General features: G+C 36.9%; 1 pseudogene; it reads right to left on the bottom strand.

Annotated features, from left to right (window-relative positions):
* Window positions 1-6,437: 6,437 nt before the first annotated feature.
* Window positions 6,438-7,301, bottom strand: LOC138160381 (small ribosomal subunit protein uS2-like; annotated as a pseudogene).
* Between the last annotated feature and the right edge of the window lie 427 nt (window positions 7,302-7,728).

Here is a 7,728-nt window from a genome sequence, read left to right as displayed (position 1 = left end):
GAACCAAAGAACTGGAAACAAGTTGATGTCCATTGATTGGGGAATGGCTAAAAAATTAATACAGGACTATAAAAATATTATATTTTAAGAAATTCTTAATATTAAGACTATAGAGAAGCATGAGAAGATTTATATGAAATGAATGTTTTATAGATTTCCAGAATCAGAAAAACAATATACATGATGCTAACTATAAAAATAGAAAAAGCAGGAACCAAAATAAAACTGAATGCTGTGTAATTATTATGACATTTTGGCTCTAAAAAAGGGATGAGAAAATTCTCATTTTTTTTTGCAGAAATAGGGGAGGGGAGGAAACTGTGGGTATGATACATTGCATATCAGATTCAGTTGATGTATTTTTAGTTTTACTGAATTGCTTTTTCCTCCCTTTATTATTTTTATTCTTTGTTGCAAGGATGGTTCTGCAAGTAGGGGAGGGATATCTTGGAAATTAAAGTGATGTAAAAACAAAAGGTATCATTTCCCAGCCTTAGGATATGGAAAACTAGGAATTTTCCTGATCCTTATAACTTTGGGAATCTCTCCAAAGTAGGAATTATGCAAAGGAGATAAAGAAATTTCATCTCCTTCCATAGTCTGTTACAAATAAGCCTAACAATGTAACAACCCAATAAACCAGCAAAAGAGAAAGATGGCTAATCCCTAATTCCCAATGCACTTACTCAGCAACTCCCTCTCCTGTTGACCAGTACATTTTGGAAGGGCAAGTAAAAGAACTCCTGTCTGCCTCTATCCCCTACCCTACTATGGAGAAAGATGGAATTATGCTTTGCTTTGGAGGACAATATGTCAGCATGCTGAGTAACAGTCATCAGCGAAAGAACTGAGGACACAGGAAACTGGGACAGGACTCAAACATGTGGTAGGCTCCACAAGACCCAGAAGATGAGAATGACTGACAATCAGATGAGGCAAGTTGTGTCCCCTAGAAGTCACTTGGGGGCAGAGAATGATTTGAATCAAAACTATATTCCCTAGAATCAGAGGAAAGTAAGAAAGTTTAAAGGTTCATCCCCTGAGGAAATCATCATCAAAAAGAAAGAAGCTAGAGGGTGTGCAATAGAACAATAGAGGACAAAAAGCCTGAAATTACCAAAGTTCTCAAGAAGAGGAAAATTCAGTTAAAGATTTTAAATATAAGCAGATAAAAGAGTAAGGTAAATGTTATTAATGGAAAGGATTATGACATGCAGATGGGTTAAATGAGTCTAAGTATCACTAAATAAGTATTTCAGGAAAAAGGGAAAAATTAAGCACCAATGAGGCAGAGGATTTTGTGGATTCTCAAGAGAGAATGAAACTACAGAAAGATCCTCCTGAATGATGCAAGAGAGAAGTAAGAATTATCAAATCAGTATTAATGAATGGTATAGTAGAGATAAATGGCAGAATAGAAAAACTTGAATCTACAATGGTAATCCTCACCAAAGAAACAAAAGAGAGAACTGATTGGAAATGCAGATACACAGCAACTGTTATTTCATCTTTCATTTTCAAAGAGGACCAATGACATCATGATGATGATGTCTTGCCCATAAATTGGATTTAAGTGAGGCACCGTTGTGCCAAGTTTACTCACTCTTTCTTTGAGAGTCAATGAAGTCCAGTAGCAAGACAAAAGTCAAAATGTCTGATGATGGCCTGAGATGCAGTGGATGACCTTGGAGTCTTCAATGACTGGGCAAGATTTATGTACCCTATAGTATCTCCTTCAGCTATCTTCATGGTCATTGGAACAAATTGTTCTCAGCTACCTATTCTACTAGAGGAAGTCTTTACATGCTTTCCATAGATACCCCCAACCTCATTGTCAGGTTTAAGGTCTATCAGTGACCCTTAACCTGGTTTAGCCTGTCTGCCAAGCCATTTTTATTGGGGTGTGTCCTAAGGACAATATGGAAGAAGAGAAGCAAAAGTCAATGAAATCTAAAGAAAACATAATCACTATGTAAGCAAAATATATTGATTTCTAAGACAGGATTCACAGAGATATCTTAAAGATTATAGATCTACCAGAAGAAAATGACAAGTCAAAAAAGCTTGAACACTGTAATGCAAGAATAATTCAGGAAAACATCTCAGAATTTCTAAACTCAGAAAATAAAGCACCAATCAAAAGAATCCAAAGATCTTTTCCAGGAAAAACAACAACAACAGCATTTCTGGTGCTAAGTCCAAGACAATTGCCATTAAATTGAATAATTCAAGTGACAAGCAACAAATTCTGTAAGTAATCAGAATAAAGATCTTTAAATATAAAGTAAATAAAATTCACGTGACATAAGACTATTTGTACCCAGAATAAAATGTAAGAGAAAATAAAATAATATATTTCACAGAGCAAAGAAGGCCAAGGTGAAATCTAAAATGAAATACCATGCAAAAATTAGCATAAGCATCAATGAAAATTGTGTCATTCAATTTACCAACAAAAAGCATTTATACAAAGAAAATGTGACCTGAGAATATTATTTACTTTGGAAACAGTGTAAACAACAGAAATACAAGAAAGGTAAGTCAATATAGTAATAAAGGAAGGAAAAGGTAACAACTTTAAAAAGAGAAAGAGACATATAAAATCAAAACAAGAACAACAAAAACAAATAATGACAGAGGAAACTTTGAGAGATTTCATTCTAAAAAGTCCATAAGGAAAACAAGGTGAAAGTAAAATGTAAACAAAAGAAATAATGATGGAGGAATCCATTTGAAATACCATGGATTAAACCTCACAACATCCTATCTAAAGAGGAATCAATTATCTTGTGTGAGTAAATTGTTGAATGAGAGAACACATAAAGTGATATAGAGGGAGAAGAAGTATGTTATATTCTCATGAAGTCAGCATTAAACAATGATGGGAAAATAAGTCTTGTGGTGTCTCAGAAAGAAGAATGACAACAGGGGAATGGATGTGGTAGCAAAAGGAGGAATTAAATCTGGGAAAAGAAAGGGGATGATCTCAATTAGTGGTGAGAGGAGGGAACACTAATGAATAGAAGAATGGGGACAGAGGGATATTCTATAATGGGAGACCTTATAATGGGTATAATTTTTAGATATTGTTGATTAGTGAGGACATGACCTTTGAGACAGTATTGTCCCTCCCTCCATAAACAGAATCCAACAAAGCATAATCATGGTTTGGGCAAGAAGTAGTAATTACAAGTAGTAATGAATCAGGGACATACAGTCTGACTATAAGGCAATGATTTTGCCTTCTCCATTTAATTCACACACATCTTTATATATATACATATATGTATATATATACACATATACATATATGTGTATATATACATATATACACACAGACATACATATAGATAGACAGATAGATATACATACATATATATAGATAGACAGATATAGGCATGTGTGTATGTATGTATGTATGTGTGCATAATAGAGTGGAGAGAGTACTAGACTTAGAGTCAAGAAAATGCAAATTAATCCTCAGACATGAGAGAAATAATCCTGGGAAAGTCATTTAAACTTTATTTGCTTCAGTTTCCTCAAATGTAGAATGGATATAATTATAGCACCTATTTCTCAGAGTTCTTGTGAAAATCAAACGAGATAATAGTTGTTAAAAAAAAGTACTTATCCCAATGCCCTAGCATACCCAGGGTGGCTTTCTTAGATCTGCTTTTCTAAAGGAAAGCAACTCAAAATGGGTTAACAATCTTGCTTTAATCAAACATATGTCATTTACCTAGTTCAAGGGAAAAAGTCAGCACCCCAAACTAAAGAGAATACAAACAAGTTACAAACAGAAGTTACAAGCAGACAGAGAAACAGATCAGCAGACAGGCTTTCAACTGCCTAACCATTACATCCATACCTAGTTACCAGAGAGGGAAGCACCAACATCTGGGTTTTCAAAGCCAGGGGGCTCAACAGCTGCCCAGAGTCTCATCTGGTCAAATCACATAACTTCTCAAAGTGAGCCCCCAAACAAAATCTCACATCAGGGTATACATAGCCTTTTCCTGGCTCAGAGAATGTCATAACCCTCTTGACCCACTGCCCAATCACAAAATATCAAGATGTGAGCATTCCTGAAAAACAAGCCTCCTGCCACAGGCTCCAGGTGACCACATTCATCCTATTAGGCGGTAGTGTATATTTTCAAATCAAGGAAGGTTCTCAGGGTCATTTAAGCCTATCAACGGGCATAGGGGCAGGGAAGATCTTAAATTACCATTCCCATAATAGCCTGACATATTGTAGACCCTATGTAAATGTTTATTCCCTCCTTTCCCCTTCCTCCAGGAATTGATATTTCCAATAATGAGATAGGGCAGAATAAAAGGGGACAGGGACAAGATCTACAAGGAAATACCATAGAACCTACCTTGAAGAGAGAATTCAAAATAAGTGCATTAAAAGCTTTAATTCCATGAAAAATGCAAAAGTCAAAGAAAGAGAATAAAGAAGGCACAAATAAGTATAAGGAACATTAATTTTAAAAAGGTGCAAAAAAGAAGGGGAAGAGAAAAAAATGAAAATGACAGAAATAAATCTTTTTTTAAGAAAAAGGAATAGAAAATGAAATACAATAACAAATAAAGCAATTTGAAGTAGAGGAGAGAGTGGAAGATTTTACTTGACTACTGAGAGAGGAAGAATTAGAAATCCAGATAAAAAAGCAAGAAATATAATAAAGGATTAAGATGCTAAGCAAAATTCTGAAAGTAGGGAAATGTATGATAAAAGAGGGGAAGCTTGAGGGTCAGGGGAAATGAGTCAGTGGGAATAGAGTTACTTTAAAGTAGGTAATGCAAAAATAGCTTAAAAAGACAAAGTAATGACTTTAGAGAGGAATAGGAACAAAAAGATAATCTATTTCAGAGAAAGCACCTATTTCTGACCAATAGAAGAAAGTATAAACCTAACTCTCATAACTTTAAATGTGAAAGAATTAAGCAATCCAATAAAATGAAAGAGTGGTAGATTGAATAAGAAAATAAAACCCTACCGTATGTTGCTTATAAAAAAAAACACTCCTAGATATAAAACCATAAATTCGCAGGACCAGCATGAAGGGCTAGAACAAAATTTTCTATGCATCAGGTAATTAAAGAAAAAGCCTTTGAACACTTAATTTATAAATGAATCATGAGTTCAAATGGGCTCCAATTGGAATATGATTCTGTACCTTTTTTCTTCAGTGAAGTTAATTGTTCTTTGTTCCCAAATTTATAAAGCCAGATAGGAAAATATAAACCTGAAGTTATGATTTTTTTAAATTGGGATGAGAAATACAAAAAAACCAAAACAAAACACCCCAAAACCCCACCCTCAAATCAACTTTTAAAGGCAAATTTAGTTGTTTGTGTGTCGGGGAATCTCATTAGACACAGTGAGGCTGCTTGCTTCTGGAAAGGCTTTCACCTGAGGAGAGGCAGGAATGAGTATAGAAGTACCATGTGGTAGCTTCTTATTTCAACTTTTCCTGCTAATTAGATATTAGATCAGTGGTTTCTAGGTCATTGAAAGTCTGCAACTTCTATTACCACCTCCTAAATTTTGGAGCCTTCAGGCAAAGCTCTGTTCAACACACCCTAGTTACAATTCCAGGTAAATGATCTAAGAAGGAGCTGTCTTCTTAAGCAGGTATAGAAGTTTAGAGTTAAGGCACTACTTTTGTTCCATATAATGGCAGCAACAATAACAAAAAAACCAATAATAATAATAGCAAACATTTATATAACACTATGTGCTAGGTACCATATTAAGCACTTTACAATTTTAATTCCATTTGATACTTACAACCCTGGGAGGAGATGCTATTAGTATGTCCATTTCACAGATGAAGAAACTGAGGCAATCAGCATTACATAATTTTTCCAGGGTCACATGGTCCTTAAGAGCTGCATCTCAGAAGGTACTTTACAACAAAAACCTGTCATAAATGGGATCTAGCTATCACTGACACTATGGCACATAATGATCTCAATAGATTTTTAGGGACCAGCCTGGAACTCTAGCCCACATTTATATTTCCTGTTTAGTCCTCTTCAAAAATGACAAGAACCACAGTAGTGATAGCTTCTATTACTTCATTCAATTTTGTTATTTAAGGCAAACTATAACAATCTGTTCCAACAAATCAGGTATGGATTAATATGAGTTTTGCTTTGGCCAGAATAATCAGGGTGTATAAACAAGTTGTATAGGTGCTAATGTTCTATGCTAATGCTTCTCAGAGAAAAGATAATGCTTAGACACATGAATCCTTGGAGGGGACTGCTTATTTAGCATGGTAAATTGGAAGTTCCAGAATGATAAACTGGGCTGAGGTAAAGGAGAAAGTTGTGTGTGTGTGTGTGTGTGTGTGTGTGTGTGTTTGAGAAACCGATGTTTCTTTTCCATCAGCATTTTTCCAACACTATTAAAGCATCTGGGTTTTAAGACCACTCTGTGGTAGTTCCTACCCATTCAGTGACCTGGGCAGTAGGATCCACAGACCAGTCCTCAGTAGCCTGCTGAACACTCTAGTCTTCGGTGGGGTACTTTGAATGGGCACAGATGGCACCTGTACTCCCTCAGACCAATCAGCCACCTCTGGTTGAGTAGCAGTGAATTCTGGGGCAGGTGCAGTCCATTCACCCTGAAACTCCTCCTCTGTCACAGCCTTTTCAGCTTCAGCCTGCTCTTCCTTTTTCCATCTCCTCTGGAACCCTGTAGAAGTAAGGCATATCTATCCTCCCATGGGTGTTCTTGGGAGATGGTACCCGCAGCCGTAGGATTTCACGGGTCAGCATCCACCACATCCGACACACTAAGTGAGCTCCCTTGTTACATGGAATGGTAATGTCCCCATGGAGACCTGGGGAGTCTGTGTTCCACAGTGCAGTGGTTGGGAGGTTAACATATAATGCTTCAGTCAGAGGCTGGTGATCTGCACAAAGATCAGTGACCACCAAGAGGCGAGGCTTCCTGAAAGCTGCCTGGATCTGGCTAGTGAAAGCGCCTGGTGTGCAATGTCCAGCAATAGATGTGGCGCCATTGGCAGCAGCAAATTTCAGAACAGCTAGCTGGCCAGTGTTCCTGGATGAGATGACACTAACATTGGCTGCGTTTTCAATAGCACAAGTTGTCAGCAGAAGCTTTTCCCAAGTTTTCTTCAAATTAATGATGTAGATGCCATCACTCTTTCTTTTGTAGATATATTGTTCCATCTTTAAGTCCAAATTGGTGCCACCCAAATGGGTTCCTGCAGCAAGGAATTTGAGGACAGCCTCCTCCTTCATCTGCAAGACTGTGGACATTGTGAAAGTTTCCCTTTAGGGAGGCTAGGTGGTGAAATGAATAGAGCACCGGCCCTGAAGTCAGGAGGACCTGAGTTCAAATCCGACCTCAGTCACTTGCTTCCTCCTCTTATTTACATTTGAAAACTTGTCTTCTTCAATTATCTGCTGCTTAAGTTCACTATCTCTCTTTTCTTTTTTGCTGGTTTATTCCTTGCTATCTACACATATGCCCAGATATCCTGCCACCACTTCAAGCTATTGTCCTTTATCTCTCATTTCTTTAACTGCCAAACTCTTATATCAACTATAGGGTGGGGATAAGTGAACCATCAAGAAGGAAAGTGGTATCAAAGATATCGGGCCACAAAGTTAGCTAACTGATCAGGGAGTGAACTAGGACGGGCATGGAAGTAATGATTTAAGTGTCTTGTACAAAGCAGGTGCT

This window comes from Petaurus breviceps, unplaced genomic scaffold (genome assembly GCF_028583685.1).
Source record: "Petaurus breviceps papuanus isolate PSGF00001 unplaced genomic scaffold, PetGlider_PUasm1.0 181, whole genome shotgun sequence".
NCBI classification, from domain to species: Eukaryota; Metazoa; Chordata; class Mammalia; order Diprotodontia; family Petauridae; genus Petaurus; species Petaurus breviceps.
This window is presented reverse-complemented; position numbering and strand designations above follow the sequence as displayed.